Genomic DNA, 20302 nt, shown 5'->3' on the forward strand with positions numbered 1-20302 from the left:
ACAGGGAGTTTAGGCAACATGCCAAGGGCCATTCAGTTAGTAAGTGGCAAAGCTGGGATTTGAACCCAGGTCTATGTGACACCAGAGCCAGGATTCTTCCCAACATGTGGATCTTGTAGATTGAGGAGCACCCCAAATCTCCCCAGACTGCAGTGCTTGGGCCAGAATCAGAGCCTCCCGTGAGCTGGCTGGGGGTGAGGGCACAGGGCATGAGTCCAGGAGCTCGACTCTCTCTGCTCCCCTCCAGCTGCCCACCTGGGACCTGACAGGAGGAGATGTGCTATGTCCAGCACGTGGAGGCGGCCTCTGGAGGGAACAGTAGAGGTGGGGTTGAGTGGGGCTTTACCCAGGGTGCGAGAGAATTGTCAGCCATCCTCCTCCTTCTTGGGAGTAATTACACCCTGTACCTGTGTCCCAGAGTAGTTGGGGGGATCTGTGTGTGATGGAAGCACTTGTCATTACCTTGTCTGTGGGTTACCCCTCAACTCTGCAAAGACAGTGAGTAAACCTCACGGTGGGTAGAGTCGTGGGTCTAGATGCCAGCAGGGCCTATCTGGCTGTTGTTGGAGATGGCAGAGGTGCTTTAGGGACCCTCTGCAGTCTACCTCCAGCCTTACTGCAGTCTACTTTTCAGCCAAATGGAGCCAGCTACTTTTGTTTCTCCAACATGTCCTATGGTCTCCCACCTCTGCATGGCTTTTTCTTGCCCTTCTTTCTCTCTCTGCCTATCCAATTGCCCTTCCCCTTCCTCAGGGCCTTGGTGAAGTCCCTGTTTCTCTAAGAAGCCTTTGGGACTCCCTCTTGAGCACCTGTGGCTTCCTGAGCACCAGCGATGCCTCTGGTGCTGCCTTGAGAGCTGCACATTGAAGGCCTATTCACTCTGGGCCTCCTGTGACTCACAGAAACCAGGACTGGGTGCCCAGCCCAGGCCTCCCTGCCTGGCACTGATCCCAGGGCTTCAGCCCCACCCACCTGCTCATCCCAGGTTCTCAGCTCCCACCTCAGCATCTACAGGAATTTAAATTGTTCTCAAATGAAGACTCAGGAGAAAAATGTTTCCACACTTGTGCAGAGCGCCCTGACCTGGGGCGGGGGTTGGGGGCAGTAGCCCCAGCTCCGCCCTGTGGCCCTGCCCTCAGTGCTGGCCTTGGCCACACTGGCCACACCTGCAGCACACCCCAATCCCAAAGCAGTTTTCCCTGTCAAGTCAGGCCTGAGCAATGCAAAACTGAAGAAGCCTGGGGCTAGGCTGGGGCTGCTCTTCAGGAAAGCGGTGGGCGGAGTGGGAGAGGTAGTGTGATTCCCAGGCTGAGAGGTACTCAGATTGTGCTGGGCTTGCTAAATGTAGGACAGGGAGACCTGTTTAGGATGAGCTGCCTCACCCCGTCCTCTCCCCACCCATCTGTACCCTGCCAATTCCCAGAAGATGATGCCAGCTAGGAATGCAGGCTGGTGAAGATAAAGGGAGAAGGTCACTTCACTTCTACTTGGGGCAATGGACAAAGCAGTTTTTCCCTCTGAACTTCACACAGAGACCCCTCTGGCCCCACATCTCCCACCTGTTCAGGCCCAGGTGATGTGGTGAGCAGTGGTTTCTGCTGGGAGACGCTTGGCATAATTTATAAGCCAGCTACATGATAATACTAACAAATGATTTTTGCCTCCATATATGAGGCACCTATCATGTGCCATATACTATGTTATGTAATTCATGTGCACTCTCTAATTACAGTAACATGCAAAAATAGGACCTATATAATAACTCCATTTTATACACAAGGAAACTGAGGCTCAGAGAAGTTGGGTGACTCATCCAAGGTCATACAGGGCAGGATCCTGATTACTGTATTTTTATTACAATGTTAAAATTATGTGAATGGTACACTTTCTACCAAATTAAGTCAGGCATCTGATAGAAACAAAGAAAAGCATAATTTCAAGAAGTCCCTTCTGTATTTTAGCCAACAAATATTTGAATAATTTCTGATTATATAATGCAAAGTACGTGTGCATCAATCCTTATCATAGAAAAACTTGTGTGAAATAATGTTCAAATTTGTCTATTGCAAAAATTTGATCACTCACCTGGGAAATCCAGAATTAGGAATGTAAGATCTTACTACGGGCCCTTGTTCATATAAAGTGGCTTGTGAATTCACATAGCCCTCGTCCCACTCAGTTGCGGTTGTTGGTCTCCTAATCTCTCCCCTACATCTAGCTTGGGCACTTCTTGGGACCTGCGGCCCTGGGTTGTTCATTCATAGATCCCAGTGGCCTCTGTGCATGGGAATGAATACATGAGAAAAATCGTTCTTAAATTAGATGATCTTGTATAAGGTCTGATCTTTTAAATATCAAATATTGTCAGAGAGGGAAAACAGGACAAACTAATCACATTCGAGTTGCATTGTCTCACAGCTGTCAAAGCACTGTAACAAGTCCATAGGATGATAACTTTAGAAACAGAATAATTTTGATCTTGGAAGGGTCATATGTTTACCTCGCTCACATCATATTGATGCAAGCATTAAATCTGCTTGATTATCAATGTTTCTATTAGAAAATAGGGATCACTGACACATTGGTTCAGTCATTGTGTAAATTCAACACGTATTTATTGAGCACATACTTTATTCCAGGTACTAGCTGGTTATCGAGGTTATAACTGAGGACAGACCAAGACTTTTCCTACCTTCATAAACAAGAGGAGAAAAGTATTAAACAGACATTAGATCATTGGATAGATAGATGATTGATGATAGATAGATAGATAGATAGATAGATAGATAGATAGATAGGAGACAGAGATAGATGACAGATGGATAGATGGATAGATAGATAGCAGATAGGTAGACAGAAAAGAGATAGGTGGATGGGAGATAGGAAGATAGATAGAGATAGGTGGATACATACATCCATATGTGCATAGACATAGACACATGTATATACAGATATAGATATACATATGCAGAGCCTGAGTCTCAAATTGTAAAAGGAGAAACCCAGTGGAAAACAGCAGTGTGGTGTGAGAGAGAACAGGATGGATGTAACTTAAACGGAGGTGTTGGATGAGGGAAAGCTTCCTTGTGGAAGCTATCACTGAGTTGAAAACTAAAGGATTCATAGGCATTGGCCAGAGGAAGCGAGCGAGAAGATGCTGGGAGCAGAAGGAACAGCAGGTGCAAAAACCTTGGTGTGATGAGAGGACTGAAAGGAGGTGGGAGGGCTGTATCATGGCTTTGGGGGCGTGTTAAGGGGACTGGATTTTACTCTGAGTGTGAGGGGAAGTGTTTGATAATTTTAAGCAAGGGGAGGATGCACTGACTTATGTTTTTAGAAGATCACTCTGGCTGTGGAGTGACCTGTTGGTTGGAGGAGGACAGGCGGGGAAACAGGGAGACTAGGTAGGAGGCTGTTCTCATGGGGATGGTGGGGTCCTGCTGGCGACCTGGGCTGGTAGTGTTGGAGAAGCAGAGGGGGGACTGAAGATCTGAGGTGATGCCAGCAGAAGGCAGTTTTGGAAAGTAGAGGTAGAATGTGGGGGCTTGTAGAGAGTGCACTGTAGGTGGTGTTTGTTTACATGAGTCCCCTCCCGCCCCCAGGTTCTGAACCACTCCCAGCCCCCATCACATGCATTCTCTCCAGCACCAGCCTTAGACCCTGGCAACTGGGAGTCAGGCATTGGGCCCTACACTTTAAAAGGCCCCACTGTGGCTCTCCTCTGGCTGCCCTCCTTCCTACGGGACAAGGAGTCTGCAGGTCCCAGGGACCATCTAGACGCAGCCTTTGCTAAACCAGAGTCACTCAGGAAGACAAGCCACATGAGATCTGGAGTTTGCACCAGAATAGAGGTCAATTCACTGCTTCCTTCATTAGGAAAGTCTTGCAACCAATGACATAATAAAATAAAATAAAATAAAAATAAAAATAAAAAAAAATCAGTTGGAGGAGCAGGGACACCTACCTAAGGCAGACAGCAGGACAGCCCTGGGTACTGAGGAAGGAGTCAGCTCCTTCCCTGGCCCCGTGCCCACCCCAGCAGGAGAGGGGCCCATGGAGCAGGGACCCATGAGATGGCAGAGCACAGCCCTGCTCCCTGTTTGTCCCCAAGTCTAGTCTGTGCTGAGTAGGAGGAGGGGAGGGGGAGCTTTGAGTTGAATAGGAGATTGGAGTTTGAAATGGATGAGGGCAGAGACTTAATAACCAGAATATGACCTTGTAGGAATCAGCAGTGGCCGTAGAGTTCTGAAACCTTTGATAGCACTCACTGTCCAGCATGGCAGGGGCTTCCCCTGTTGGTAGCAGTAATTGAGAAAAAATTAAAGCTCTTTGTAGCCAAACCTCACTTAAGGTGATACACTCCTCACTTAAGGTTTGACTCCTTGGGTGAGGTTTGACTACAAAACCTCCTTTTGGGCCGAGTGCAGTGGCTCACCCCTGTAATCCCAGCACTTTGGGAGGCCGAGGCGGGTAGATCAAGAGGTCAGGAGATCGAGACCATCCTGGCTAACACAGTGAAATGCTGTCTCTACTAAAAATACAAAAAATTAACTGGGTATGGTGGCGGGCGCCTGTAGTCCCAGCTACTTGGGAGGCTGAGGCAGGAGAATCGCTTGAACCTGGGAGGCGGAGCTTGCAGTGAGCTGAGATCACGTCACTGCACTCCAGCCTGGGCGACAGAGCAAGACTCTGTCTCAAAAAACAAACAAACAAACAAACAAACAAACAAACCAACCTCCTTTCAGTCCCCACTCAGCCTTCCCTGGGAGGCCAGCCCCAGCCACAGTAGCTCACTTTGTAGCAACCCATCCTTCCACACTGCGCTCCCCATCTCCTCTCCTGTCTGAATTTTCTCTCCGTGCTTTTTGTCTTTTACATACATTTTCACTTTTATCTTGTTTTTTTTTTTGTCTGTCTCTCTCTACTTGATTGTAAGATCCAAGAGTTCAGGGTTGTCTGTTCTGCTCACTGGGCACACGGTGGCCCTCAGTAACTACTTGCTGAATGAATGAACGATGTTTGCCCAGGGAGTTGAGGACTCTTACTGAATAGATTGCATATACACAGTGTTCCACAAAGGGCAGAGGGAGAATCTTTCCAAACAGAAGATTTGGGGGCTCCAGAACAGGAGTAGTTGGGTATTTGACAATCTGAAGAGTTCAGGAAACACCACTTTTGGCTAGTGGAGCTATCAAGGCTGGGGTTGCTGCACTCTGAATGAATAAGTGGGGGACCAGTCAGAAAGGAGATTTTCATGAGAAAGAGACTGGGCTGCTTTGCCACATGGGGCAGAAGGATACTATTGTCCTCGCCAGCAGCAACCCATTTTGCATCCTGCTCAGGCAGGGGTTGAGAGTGGCAGGGAGTGGGAGGAAGTCACATGTGCCCCAGAATCTGCTTGGATTCTAGAAAGTGTTGAAGGACATGGATTCTGAAGCCAGACTCCCTGGGTCCAATCCCAGCTCCACTATGTATTTATTGAGTGACCTTGGTCAAGTTGCTGTGCCTCAGTTTCTTCATCTGTAAAACAGGCATGATATTAGCAGCTACCTCACTGAGTTACGGTGAGGATTAAATAAGCTCCTATAGGGCTGGGCACAGTGGCTCATGCCTGTAATCCCAGCAATTTGGGAGGCCGAGGCAGGCGGATCACCTGAGGTCAGGAGTTCAAGACCAGCCTGACCAACATGACGAAACCCCATCTCTACTTAAAATACAAAAATTAGCCAGGTATGGTGGTGGGCACCTCCCAGCTACTTGGGAGGCCGAGGCACGAGAATCACTTGAACCTGGGAGGCGGAGGTTGCAATGAGCCGAGATCACACCATTGTACTCCAACCTGGGCCACAACAGTGAAACTCCATCTCAAAAAAAAAAAAAAAAAACAAAAAACAAAAAAACCCCAAAAAGCTTCTATAAATATAAGTGCTTGGAACAGTGCCTGGCACATGGAACAAGCAGATGAGCGTCTGCTGCTATCTTTGGGATATTGTGGAGATAGGAAGGGTCCCTGGCTCCCTGTCCTTTTCCCTTAATTGTGATGCCCAACCCCTCCTTCCTGCCTGCCCTTAGTTTCCCCCAACTTAGGTTCCCCTTTCCTCCCATGCCCCAGGCCTAGGGTGGGCCTCGGCTGGCTTTCTCCTTCCCACCCTCTCCTTTCTCAGAAGGAGTCAGCCCAGCCGGCCTCGCCCTGCTGTGTGCAGCCAGACAGTGATAGGAGGTGAGTCTTCAGTGCTGGTGACATCCCCACCTCCTGCCCGCCTCCCACCAGGACAGCAGAGGTCTATTCCAAGGAGTGGGTGGACAAGGAGCCACGTCTTCATCCCTCTCTCTTGAGGGATTAGAGCTCCCTCTGGGCGAGGTTTGGAAGCCCTGCGCCTGAATTATTGTTGCCCTGCTGGTGTGGATTGGAGATAGCCCTGCCAACCTTCCAGCATCCACCTCCCAGCCCCCATCTGTGTCTCCCACCCGGTTCCTAACTGTGAAATCTGTGCCCCTAGACTACCCTGGCCTCCTTGTTCTCCCTATGTCTCTGAACAATCCTTGCTTCCACACTCTCTCCCCACTTCCACGTTATTCTGCAGCCTCAGCTCTGCTTCCTTGTGTTTTTTCCCTCCAAGTTGCCCTTCTCTTACAGGTCTGCCCTTCCAGGAAGTCTTCCTGGATTGGCCAGAATCTTGCTGCTCAAAGTGTGACCCGCAGACTGGTATCCATGGTACCACCTGGGATCTTGTAGAGATACAGAATCTCAGAATTTGCATTTTAATAAGATCCCCAGGGATCCACGTGCACATTCCAGTTTGAGAATTATTGAACTAGGCTACTCTGAGGTCCCAAAGGTCCTCCATGCCTTGAAAAGACAGAGATTCTGGGAGCCTGTCTCAAATGGTGACAGGAGGGAGGCAGGAGAGAGCATTTCAAAGAAAGCAGCAAGCCCTGCTCCTGTCTTATATCTTGATTCCTACTTTCATGGCAGCCTGTCCAGCAGCCTGCCCAGCAGCCTGTCCACCAGCCTGTCCAGCAGCCTGCCCAGCAGCCTGTCCAGCAGCCTGTCCACCAGCCTGTTCACCAGCCTGTCCAGCAGCCTGTCCACCAGCCTGTCCACCAGCCTGTCCAGCAGCCTGTCCACCAGCCTGTCCAGCAGCCTGTCCACCAGCCTGTTCACCAGCCTGTCCAGCAGCCTGCCCAGCAGCCTGTCCACCAGCCTGTCCACCAGCCTGTCCAGCAGCCTGCCCAGCAGCCTGTCCACCAGCCTGTCCAGCAGCCTGCCCAGCAGCCTGTCCAGCAGCCTGTTCACCAGCCTGTTCACCAGCCTGTTCACCAGCCTGTCCAGCAGCCTCTCCAGCAGCCTGTCCAGGTTTTGAGGCTGAGCATGCTGGAATTCCCTCTGCAGGAATCAGTAGCACTTGGTCCGCAGACACACAGGTCTCTCTCAGTCCATGGCCGTCTGGTTTGCCATTTGACCTGTTCCAGGAGAGCCTTTGCCTGGGATTCCAGAATTTCCCTTTGGAAGTAAGCTTAAACAATCTCAGTGTGGCTGCCCAAACTGGCTGTCTGAAACTGGTGTTCTGTTAAAGTTTTCTGCACTGAAGTAAGTTGGAAGGGGCTTCATGCCACCTCTTCGTCTTTTTCTCTTTCTTTCTTTGCTATGATACACATGAGCAAATTAAAGCTTCTGAGAATCATGAGTAAAGAAAACTGATTCACTCATTTAGCCCAGAGTTTTCAAAACTTAGACCTCCTTTGTCACTCAGCATTGTGAACATCCTCTGGAACTCATTTTGGGAAATGCTAACCTAATTCCCTAACACACACACACACACACAGAGTAACTACTAAGATTTTGTGCAAGGCTCTTTGGATGCTACAGGACCCCTTGAGCTCATTTTCTAAGTGAGAAGCTGAGTCTCATGGTGTTGGAGAGGGTCTGCTGGGACTTCTCTTCCAAATCCTTTCTGGGCGGGGCAGGGCTGGTACAGGCATTGTCAACTCACCAGGGTCTATGGGGAGGCTGTCCTTACCAACCTTGATTTCTCTTATATACTGGGTGGCTTGACTTTTGTTTTGAGTCTCAAATGCTATTTGTTCTCTCAAATCTGCCAATCTAGTCCTGTAGTTGAAGTTCCTGCCAGTTTCCATGGGCCTGACGGCCATTGTAAAAAGTGTCTTCCCCAGCCGAGGGAAGGTGGGAAGGACTTCTACGAATCCAGTGCTTGGGCTCAGTTTATGCAGGGAAGTTCTATTGGCCTTGCCCACCTGGAGAGTGGTGGCAGCAAGGTTTTCTAGCCAAACCTCGACTCGCCTTTTGCTGACACTGTGGTTAGATGGAAGGTGGAACCGGCAGGGCCAGTTCTGACAGCCTGACTCACGGCTTCTCTAGCTCCCCGCCATTGGTACAGGGAGGTTGAGGCCGGGTGGGGGAGGGTGTGGGAATCTGTGCAAGAATGCCGAACTGGAGGCTTCCCAGGTCTAGCCAGGGAGCTGGGGCAGGCTGGGGGTAGTGTGTGGGGCTCACTGAGAACCTGGGGAAGCTGGTGGGCATGGGAGAAGGAGACCTTGAAAGCGCCAATGCTCTGAGAATCACAGAGTGAAGGCAGAGATTTCCGTTCCACAAAACTCACATGAAGATCTGATTTGGGCCCCCAGATAACCCCTCATTTCAGCAGGAAGGAAGTTGGTGAGGAGGTTTTTCCAAGGCCACACATTGACTCTGTGGCAGATCTGGGATCTCCTGATAGTTCCATTGAGGCATCACTTTTTTTTTTTGAGACGGAGTCTCGCTCTGTCACCCACGCTGGAGTGCAGTGGCTGGATCTCAGCTCACTGCAAGCTCCGCCTCCCAGGTTTACGCCATTCTCCTGCCTCAGCCTCCCGAGTAGCTGGGACTGCAGGCGCCCGCCACCTCGCCCGGCTAGTTTTTTTGTATTTTTTGGTAGAGACGGGGTTTCACCGTGTTAGCCAGGATGGTCTTGATCTCCTGACCTTGTGATCCGCCCGTCTCGGCCTCCCAAAGTGCTGGGATTACAGGCTTGAGCCACCGCGCCCGGCCGAGGCATCACTTTTTGTGGCATCTGGGCTGCTTCCCCAACTGGAGCTGTCACATTCAGACTTACCTGAGACTAAATTTATCCCGAAGCTGATCTATCAGCTCTGGGGAATCCCATTTCCCAATACCAACATAGGCCACGCCCAGTTGCCTTGCTCCTCCTTGAGGAGGTGGCAGAGTAAGATCCACCATGGGCTGAAGGTGCTGGATGATCTGGGGTGCCATGCAGTCAAAAGAGACCTTTGCATGAGTTTCCAAGGAATTGGAGTTTGGAGGCCCCACATCCTGGCAATTTCCAGGCCTAGATGATAGTTTTGGGACATCCAAAATCTGAGCGAGTCCAGCCCTGCTATACTCAGTGCAACTCAGACCGCATCTGATGTCCCTCGACCTATTCAGAGCTCCAGTTCTTAAGAGGGACAGTGACAATCTGAGACATGTTCAGAGAAGGGTGACCAAGAGGGACACTAAATCGTGCCCTTGAGGAATGGTTGAAGCAGCTGAGGAGGTTTAGCTTGGATATGAGAAAGCTCAGGGGCACCAGAGGGCTGTGTTCAGATACTGGAAGGATTGTCATGGGGAAGAGAGGCTGGACTGATTCTCCATGGCCCCAGTGAGTAAGACAAGACCAGTGAGTGGAAGTAAGTTGTAGGAACCCAGAAGCCAGAGCAATACCAGAGACCTGACTAATGGCCAGCACAGTTTTGAGTTCTCCTCCCCTGGAGGTGCTTGGAGGGTGCTGCTTGGCCAATGTGGAAGACAATTTACGGACCTTCAAGGGTCAGCTGCGGGAGGGAGGCCTGGGAGACTTTTCAGGTCATTTCAATATGCAATTCTATGCATCTATACCCAAACTACTGTTCTATTCAGCGCATGTTGAGTTTGTGCTCTGTGCTGGACACTGTGCCAGGTATGAGGAAAGGGCAAAAAACGGAGCAAGTCACTATCACAGAGGGGAAAGCAGATGCACGCACAAGCCGGGGCATGACTGGGGCCTCCACACAGGTGCACGAAGGCCCCACAGAGGGGATGACACGCCGGCTGGGCCTCAGAGGATGAACAGGATTTTGACAGGTGGAGGCAGGAGAAGGGCACACCAGGCAGAAGAAGCAATGCAAAGACAGTGGGATTAACCTGGTACATCGTGTTGGGGAGATGCCAGTCATGGGTGGAGTAGAGGGAGTGAATGGGAAGCAGCAGGAGGCAGGAGAGGTGGGCTGGGGCCGCCCTGGGAGAGCCTTGGGTGACAGCCTAAGAATTCCGGCTACAGAAAAGTGGGAGCTGGCAATGCAATTAGGCAGAGGAAGGACACAGTCAGCATTATTTAGAAAGATGACTCTAGTGGAGGCACTCTGGGGGCAAAGGGGCGGGAAACAAGAGGCAGAGGGCCCAGCCAGGAGGCCCAGTCTGTTGCCGTGGAAGGGGCAGGCCTCATGGAGGCCCAGGGTAGACAGTGGTAGTGGGCGTGGAGATGAGGTAATACTTTAGAGTTGTCAGGACTTGGTGCCTCAGTGGGAAAGGAAGAATGAAAGATGAGGCCAGAATTACTTGCTGAGGTGACTGGGTGAGTGGTGATTTAATTAACCTTTGTCTTTTGTTTTTCAAAATCAAATGAACCAAAACACATGTAGCTCAGGCTGATTCAGAACTTTGTGGAGCCCTGAGCGAGGAAGGGAAGACCCAGGGAGGTGCTGGGAAGCTGGGTAGGAGCTCTGAGGGGCAGCCACGAGGGGTTGGAGGGTTGCTGTGTGAGTGCTCCCCTCTTGGTGCCTCAGCTTCCCCTGAATGAGCAGCAGGGGCATACACAGTGTCCTGGCTCTCTAGTGAAGAGCCAGACCCTCTCCTCTGCTTCCCTCTTTCACACCTGAGTCTTTCACTCCATCTCAACCTCTCTACCAACCTCTGCAACTCTTCTCTCAAGATAAGCTGGTAGGTTGATGATATGGCAAGTTGTCAGTGCCCCCTGCACCAGCCCTCACCCATCCTCCTAGCCAGCATTGCTAGGAGTTTGGGTAACCACCAGCCAGGATCTTTGGTCCACAGGGCTCAGACCTACCAGACCACCAGACGTGAAGTATGGAGCCCTTCTCTATCTAATCTCAAACAAGGGTTTGTTCCGGGTTATCTCTGAGTATTTGGAGAAGAGCTCATTTTCATCCCCAGATGGTTTGTGTATTGACTGGTAACTATCATAGGTGGAGTGTGGGATAGTGGAATGCCTGGCGCTGCCATGGAGCCGTACTTCAGTTTAGTTAAACAGGTGTCTCATGTCATCACACTATCCCACTGCTGTCCCGTCTGTTACAGTGACTGGTAGACCCCTGGGGCCTCTCACTTCCCTGAAGATTTTTGCTGCAGTCTACCATCACTTTTTCACTGTTAGTTCTATTATAATTCTTGGTGATTTCAAAATCTTTGAGAACAATCCTTCCGATACCCTGGCCTCTTGGTTTCTTGATCTCTTCTCCAGAGATTTTTGTCCTCTATTCCACTATAGCCATTTATTTTCATGGTTGGTCAACCTTGTTGTGACCAATAATGGCAATTCCTTCATATTCTCAATTCCAAGCAACACACTCTTTGACCACGACTTTCCAAATTACACCTCACTGCCTCAAGTACCCAGGCCCTAATCTCTCTTTGGATCCTGCAATCCGTTCATACTATCATGTTAATTTTAATGATCTCTCAACCAACCCCCTCGTGTTTTCTCTTCCTTACCCAGGTTAAAGTTCATGGCCCATCTATAGCCATTCCCTTGCCCACATCCTTAACTCCCTTCCTCCTCTCTTGCCTCACTAACCTGCCTGCAAACCCCCCTGGTTAAGTCCTCTTCACTTATCCTGCACCTGCCCCTGTGTGGTAGCAACATGTGGGTAGAGTAAGCACATGACTGTGCTGACTAGTCTTCCTTTAAATTCATTACTACCAACCTTAAGCGCTGCCCAGCATTCCTACTATATTTCACTAGTTCTTCAGTTTTCCTACACTTCTCAACTATTTAGTGCCTTCTACCCTCTTCCACCATCTAACACGTCCTCCTCTATCCTCACTCTCAGATCTCACTGAGATCATGGACATATCACGAAGAGAACTCCAATAATCTCCCAATACCACATCTACCCCCACCTGCCTCAGGAACCATAGTTGAGCTGTCCATAGCCCAGCCAGGGCTAACACTTCCACTTATGGATCAGGTCCTATGCCCGTTCACCTACCCAAGGACATCACACCAGCAATTTTTTCCTCTCTCTCGGGTCATCGATTTCTCCTTCCCTGCCATATTATTCCCATCAGCATATAAAACATGATTTTATTTTAAAAAAAAATCTATGTTTATGCCACATTCACTCCCTAAAAGCACCTCATTTATCTCTTCTACTTTACAAATACCTTCTCAGAAATTCGTCAGTCCTCACTCTCTAAAATTCTTTTTCTTCCTCTTTCTCTTAAACCCACTCCAGTCAAGTTTCTGCCCCTACCACTCAACCAAAATTGCTCTGGTCAAGGCATCAATGACTTCCATATCACTAAATTTGATGATCAGAAGGTTCTAGCAAATCATAGTCATCTTTCCTATAGACAACAGCTATAAACTCTGGGCAAAATATAAAAAGTAGCAACTACCTGCAAATGCTGGAGAGTGATCAAAAGCAAGAGGAAACTGAAGGGAAGCTGGCACTCAGATAAGTAAAATTTCATTGTGTAAGTTTTCCATTTTGTAGCTTTTCATCAAAGGGCAGACTGCAATTGGCTTCATGCAGACTGTCTTAAAGCTCAAGTAGAAGTTTGTAGTCTTACTGGCTTAGAGAACCAGAGGAGAAAGTTTAGGGCAGCTGGAAAATGGAGGAGGGACGTATTATTAGAAAGGAGAGAATCGCAGAGATAGTGCCCCAAATTCTGAATATAAACTTAGCCTAAATCTCTGACTTACTTTAACTATGCAAACATAGGGGAGAATCCAAGAAGCCCAACTGAACGAACAGAGCTGAACAGCGATTTCAGCTAATGCTCACCATAAGGGAAACGGTTTGAAGTTTGAGTTCAGCCAGTTAATTGTTTCCTAAAACAAAACATCAACACCCTTCAGAGGAGTGAAGAACAGAATCCAGACGTGATACAATGTATCATTCATGAAGTCCAGGATGCAATCCAAAATTACCAACATAGTACCTGACTCATAATTGAGAGAAAAGACAATACATGAGGACTGATCATAAAATGGTTTTGATACTGGAATTAACTGACAAGTATTTTAAAGGAGAAATTATACTTTTGCTCAAAGATATAAAGAAAAATATTCTTTTAATAAATAAATAAGAACTGTTATCAAAGAAATTGAGATTGTCAAATAAAACCTAATAGAAATTTTAAAACTGAAAAATATGATAAAGAAGTAAAATTTAAAAATTCACTGGATGGGCTCAACAGCACATTTACAATGACAGAAGAAAGAGTCAGGGAACCTGAATACAGATCAATCGACATGTACTAATCTGAAGAAGAGAGAATAAAAATAAACAGGCACTCAGAGATCAGCGGGACAATGTCAAAAGGTCTAACATACATGTAATTGGAGTCTCAGAATGAGAGAAGCAAAAAAATGAGACATAAAAATAATTGAAGACATAGTGGCCCAAATTTCCCCAACATGATGAAAGACATAATGTATAAATCCAAAAAGCTCAGCAAACCCTAAGCAAGCTATATCTAAAGAAAACCACACTTGGGTACATTGTAGTCATACTGTTATAAATCAAAGATGTAAAGAAAAGCAGGTGGGAAAAAAAAATGACAGACAGGGAACCAACAATAGAAATGACTGCTAAGTTTTTATCAGGAATAATGGAGACCAGAGGGCAGTGGAAGAGCATCTTTAAAGTAACGACAGAAAAAAAGACACCATCAATCAGAATTCTGTGTCTAGGGAAATTGGCCTTGAAGTATAAAGGTAAAATAAAGACGTTTAAAGATAAATGTAAACTGAGAGAATCCATCACCATTAGATCTGCACAACAAGAAATGATGAAGAAAGTGCTTCAGACTGAAAGGAAATAATACCAAACGGAAATTTGAAACTTTAGGAAGAAACGAGAAGCATTGCAAATGATAAGTACTAGAGGCTACTTTTCTGTTAATTTCTTTCAAATGGATATGACATTTTAAGGCAAAAATGATAACATTTTATTGTGGCATTGACAATATATGTAAATATAACACAAATGACAGCTCCAACATAAGGGAAGATGGCTGGTAACTAGATGTATGTGGCTCCAAACTCTTATATTTTATTTAAAGTTGCACAATATCAGTTGTAAGCAGATTAAAAATTTAAAGGTATATATTTTAATCTCTAGATCAATCACAAAAAACCCCCAAAATATAAAAATACAAAAAGCCCACTGATGAATTAAAATGGAATTCTAAAAATAACCCCAAAGAAAGAAGAAGAAGAAGTAGAAAAAAACCCAAAAAACAGAGGGCCAGAAAGAGAGTCGACTAATCAGAAAACAAATAGTAAAATGGTAGACAAATTTAACTGTACCAATAATTATTCCACCTCTAAATTGATTAAACACTTGTTTAAAATGCATTGATCATCAGAATGGGGAAAAATAAGAGGAAGTCTCAACTATTTGCTATCTACAAGAGATGCATGCTTGATATAAGGACACAGATACATTGAAAGTCAAACAAAAAGGCAAAAGATACAGGACACAAACAGTAACCAGAAGACTGGAGAACAGATTAATACCAGATACAACAGATTTCCAAACAAAGAGTATCCACAGAAACAGAGAGATATTTTATGAGGATATTCATTGGGAAGACAAAGCAAATAAATGTATGTGCATACTTAACAACTGTAGAATACACATGATTTTTGAGAGCATATGGTTCATTCACTAAGAAAATATGTTTGGCTCTGAAACAAGTTTCAATAAGTTTAAAAGGACTGAAATTATACAGAAAATGTTCTTTGAGTATAATGGAATTAAATTAGAGAAAAATAAAAAGTATCTAGAAACTCCCAAATATTTGAAATTAAATAACACTCTTCTAAATAATCCATGAGTCAAAAAAAAAAATAAGAAGGGAATTAGGAAAATATTCTTCCTGAAATGATAATGAAAGTACATGTCAAAAGGTATGAGATGCTGCTGAAGCAGTGTTGAGAGAGGATGTTAAATACCGGAAAGGGTAAAATCGATGGCCTAAGTTTCTACTTTAAGAATCTAGAAAAATAAAAACAAAATAAGCCCAAAGTAAGTAGAAGAAAGAAAATCATAAAGAGCAGAAACTGATGAAATGGAAAAAAAAATAGAGAAAATTAACAAAGCCAAAAGTTGGTTTTCTGAAAAAATAAACTCCTAGTTATACTATTCAAGAAAAAGTATGTGTGTGTGTGAGAGAGAGGGAGAGAGAGAGAACACAAATTACCAACATCAGAAATAAAACAGGGCATACACTATAGATCCTGCAGATATTACCTTTTTTTTTTTTTTTTTTTTTTTTTCTTTTGAGATGGAGTTTTGCTCTTGTTGCCCCAGCTGGAGTGCAATGGGGCAATCTTGGCTCACTATACCCCCTGCCTCCCAGGTTCAAGTGATTCTCCTGCCTCAGCCTCCTCTGTAGCTGGGACTATAGGCGTGCACCACCACGCCTGGTTAATTTTTTTTGTTGTTGTAGTTTTGGTAGAGACAGGGTTTTACCATGTTGGTCTGGCTGGTCTCGAACTCCTGACCTCAGGTGATCCACTTGCCTTGGCCTCCTAAAGTGCTGGGATTACAGGAGTGAGTCACTGTGCCTAACCCCGGCATTACTTTTTGTTTTGTTTTGTTTTGAGATGGAGTCTCGTTCTGTCTCCAGGCTGGAGTGCAGTGGTGTGATCTTGGCTCACTGCAACCTCCACCTCCTGGGTTCAAGTGATTCCCCTGCCTCAGCCTCCTGAGTAGCTGGGACTACAGGCACACACCACCATGCCCGGCTCATTTTTTGTATTTTAGTAGAGACAGGGTTTCACTATGTTGGCCAGGGTGGTCTTGATCTCCTGACCTCGTGATCCACCCGCCTCAGCCTTCCAAAGATTACGTTTTTTAAAATCAGGCAAAATTAATCTGTCATGAAAAAAGCAGAAGAGTGGTGGCCTCTTAGTGGGAAGGGGGATTGTCGACTGGGAAATTGCATGAGGGGACTTTCTGAGGTGATGACATGTTCTATATTTTGATAGAACTTTGGATTGCAGAGAAGTCTGCATTTGTCTAAATCTATTGAATGGTACACTTAAGATTTGTGCATTTCACTGTATCTAAATTTTACCTAAAAGAGCAGAAAGGATGGAAGAGGAAATAAAAGAATCATGAATCCGTTGTCAGCTCTGCCTTCATCCCATGTGCTCATCAGCACCATCCCACACAGCCAGGCCCTCCCTCTACCTAGGCACACTTTCTTCCCTTGGCTTCCAGATGCCACACTCTCTTGGTCGTCCTTTCACGTCACTGGCTGTTCCTCCTCATTGTCTTTGGTTGGTTGTCCGCCGCCTTTGAAGCTCTTCTCTATTCTATCTATCCCCATGACCTTGGTCATCTCATCCAGTCTGATGGTGTTTTGTTTTGTTTTGTTTTATTTTGGAGATGGGATCTCACTATGTTGCCTAGGCTGGTCTCGAACTCCTGGGCTCAAGCAACCTCCTGCCTTGGCCTTCCAAAATGCTGGGATTAGATGTGAACCACCATGCCTGGCCTAGTCTCATCATTCAAAAGTCCTTGGGTTTTTTCTTTTCTTTTTTTTTTTTTTTTTGAGAAAGAGTTGCTCTTGTTGCCCAGGCTAGAGTGCAAGGGCGCAATCTCAGCTCACTGCAACCTCCGCCTTCCGAGTTCAAGCAATTATCTTGCCTCAGTCTCCCGAGTAGCTGGGATTACAGGCATGCACCTCCATGCTCGGCTGATTTTCTATTTTTAGTACAGATGAGGTTTCTCCATGTTGGTCAGGCTGGTCTCAAACTCTCGACCTCAGGTGATCCGCCTGCCTCGGCCTCTCAAAGTGCTGGGATTAGACATAAACCACCATGCCTGGCCTAGTCTCATCTTTCAAAAGCCCTTGGATCTTTAATCAAAGGTGTGCGGCCCCAATTAATCTAGACTCTTTTTAGAATGTGGAAGTATTTGGCCTCAATCTCTCCCCTGCGGAGTCCTGGTCACCAAAGCTAGGGCTTCAAGAAGAGCCCTACTCATCATGTAGGGACACTGGTCCTTGCCAAGCCTCTGCTCTGTGCCCACAGTGCCAGGTGATGCCAGATCCCTCCAGCAGCCTTGTGGGTTGTGTGTGTGTAAGTGTAGGGCTGTGTGTGTGTGTGTGTGTGTGTGTGTGTGTGAATTCCCCCTGTGTTAGAGAGTCCCACGTTTCTTGGAAACTGGTTAAAATAGTATACCAGACAAGAAAATATTTCTGTTCTTTTATTTACCAGTTCCCCCCCTCCCTCCTTTCCTTCCTTGTTCATGTAAAAGAATAAATATCCAGTTCCTTCCCTGTGCCAGACACTGCTTGGGTCCCTGCCCTCAGGGAGCTCACAGTCCAGTGCAGAAAGTGGCTGTACCAACCACCCAGGTGCTGGGTGTTAGTTACATCAGGACTCCGGCAGGCACTGTGGAGCATCCAGAGGTGCAGTTAGTCCAGTGGGGAGAGGATGGGGGACTTGCAAGGAATAGCGGAGAGTGGTGTAGGAGAAGGGGCCTGACCTTGCTCCTAGTGCTGCTTTGTGACAGCAGCAAGTCACTTTCCCTCTCCGGGCCCCAGTTCCTCACCTGCAAAGTGAGGGAGTCAGGCTAGACCAGCGGTTTCTACACAGCTCCTCGGAGCCTGGGGTTCTGAGGGTCCCACTCCTGGGCAGAAAGGGAGTGGGCAGGTGGAGCTCCTGCCCCAAGTCTCTTCCACCTGGGCTGCCTCTGTCTCCCCATGTCAGTGTAGCTTACTTGAAAGATTCTGTGGTTGGAAAATGGGTGGATATCGCCTGCTGAGGAGTGCTCCCTGGCCATTCCACTCTGACAGTCTGTCACCCTGACGCAGGCCAGCTACAGACAGCAGATCCCAGATGCTGGATGGTGGGTTCAGCATGCCACCGAGCCAGCCTATTCCCCGCCAGCCTGACTCGCAGCCCCCAGCATCTGTGGCTACAGCCCCACACTCTGCAGTCCTGTCAGTGGTCCAGCCATCAAGGAGATCTGGTTGATTGGGGCCAAGAATAAAAGTTCTGCTCCCAGGAGTACTCAAAACCAGACAGCCAAGGGGACTAGGCAGGACCAGCTCTGAGCTGGCAAGAGAAAAAGGAATAGAGAGATTGGGCAAGAAGTGACTCCTTTCAGATTCAAGAGTGGCCAGTAGATGGGCTGTCTGGAAAATGACTTTCTCAGTTCAGAGGAGGAGGTGAGAGTAGGGTATTTTTGCCTTGACCTCTCAACTTTAGGAAGAGGACAACAATTTTTTTCCCCAGATGTTTCTCAAATTAAAAAGAAAAGATGAGGAGTATGTATCTGGGGCACAGGTGCTTGTTCTGTTTTCGAACACTGGTTACAGAAGGCTCAGAGGGGCACCATGGTCTCAAGTTGGAGTCATTAGAGGGCAGTTTTGGAGCCAACTTCATTGTTGGCAGCTGCTCTCTGGATGGCAGCTATAGAGAAGGGAGAGGAGCACCAAACTTGGCCTCAGACCTGGTTCAAAATTCGAATCCATCACCTACTAGTTGTATGACCTTGAAAAAGTTGCTCCACCTCTGAATCATAGTTTCCCTGTCTGTGAAATGGGAAGGATCCCACCTACTCTGCAGCATCTGGATGGAGATAGAAGGTCATTCATGCATGTCAGTGCCCACCCCCGCGGGGGTCACAGAATAGGTGGTCATTCTTCTGTGTTGTCCCCCACAGCCTTGCTATCCTCCAGGAAAACTCTGGGCCCAGAATGCAGCCAGGTGAGCCTAAAGGGATCCAGAACAACACGCATGGGCCCAGCGTGGGCCCCACTGGCCCTGGAGACCTGGTTGACATTTCCTTTCCGAGAGACGTGTAGAGAGCAGGATTTTAATGGCCTTGTGTGCAGAGGGTGACATTTATACCCCAGAGATTTAGAACCGCTTGGTAAATGCTGAAACGCTTTTTAGAAATTTTAAAAATTAATTCAGCCATAAAACTTCTTAATGGGCCAATTAGAGGGTTTAGGAATGCCAGAAGCCTGAAATCCTTTCTGTGTTTGGGATGCGTCTGCTGATCCACCATCAGTGGGACTTGTCAGCTCTGACATGCTTCCCAAAGAGACTGGCTTGTCACTTGGTGACATTCATACTCTGCTGAGGTCTGCAGGATGATGGGTTAGGGTGGAGGATACTGGCAGGAGTCCTTGAGGTATTTTTCACTCTGTGGCCCTGGCCTCATTACCTCCATATTCTAATCAACCAAACCACCATCCCCAGACTAGATGATCCACACTGTAGTTTCTGGCATCTGGTATTCCATCTATCAGAACTCTTCATTTGTTGGCATGTCTGCACAGCAACCACAGCTCATAAGATGTGTAATCTTACGATGCCTCGAGGTGCTGTGCGCTTCTGATTCATTAAAGATTTGGTTATGCACAGTATCGCCTTTGTGTCAGGCCTCTCCGAACATGTTTTAACACTTTGACGACTGGGCAGTCTCACGTGAGTTGACCAGAGCGGACTTGGGCTGGGACACAGGAGGCCTGAGTCTCAGGCTTGGTTCTGCCACAAACTGGCTATGTGACTCTCAGCAAGTCACTTTTTCTCTTTGGTTCTAAGTGTCCTCATCTATAAATTGAAATGTGATACTCTGGGCTCTGCCTGTCTCACTAGAATGAAGCAAAGATCAAAACAGCAAACCAACACCCTAAGGCTTTGAAAGTGAAAGGGGTTAACGTGTGGCCCCCTTCAAGTAAAAAGACTATTGTTATTATTAACGACTTCTGTTCACTCTTTTCTCCAACTGTGTTGGACAACAGAATGCACTGCATTCCAAAAATGATGCACAATGAATGCTTTCTCTCTCGTGGAGAGGATTGGGTTCCAGGCCAGAATACTTCCAAAGGCAACAGGAAGAAATGGCTTTGGGGCTCAGGGTAGAGAGACCTGGAGGCAGCCTGGACATGGAGTCTGGGAGACTCAGCCTCCAGCACCATGAGACCTTTCCCTTGCCACAGCTTAGGCTGCCAGCTGCTCCTGGTGCCTCCCAGTTTGGTCTTGCCCATCTG

The sequence above is a fragment of the Theropithecus gelada genome, chromosome 1, assembly GCF_003255815.1.
Source record: "Theropithecus gelada isolate Dixy chromosome 1, Tgel_1.0, whole genome shotgun sequence".
Classification (NCBI taxonomy): Eukaryota; Metazoa; Chordata; class Mammalia; order Primates; family Cercopithecidae; genus Theropithecus; species Theropithecus gelada.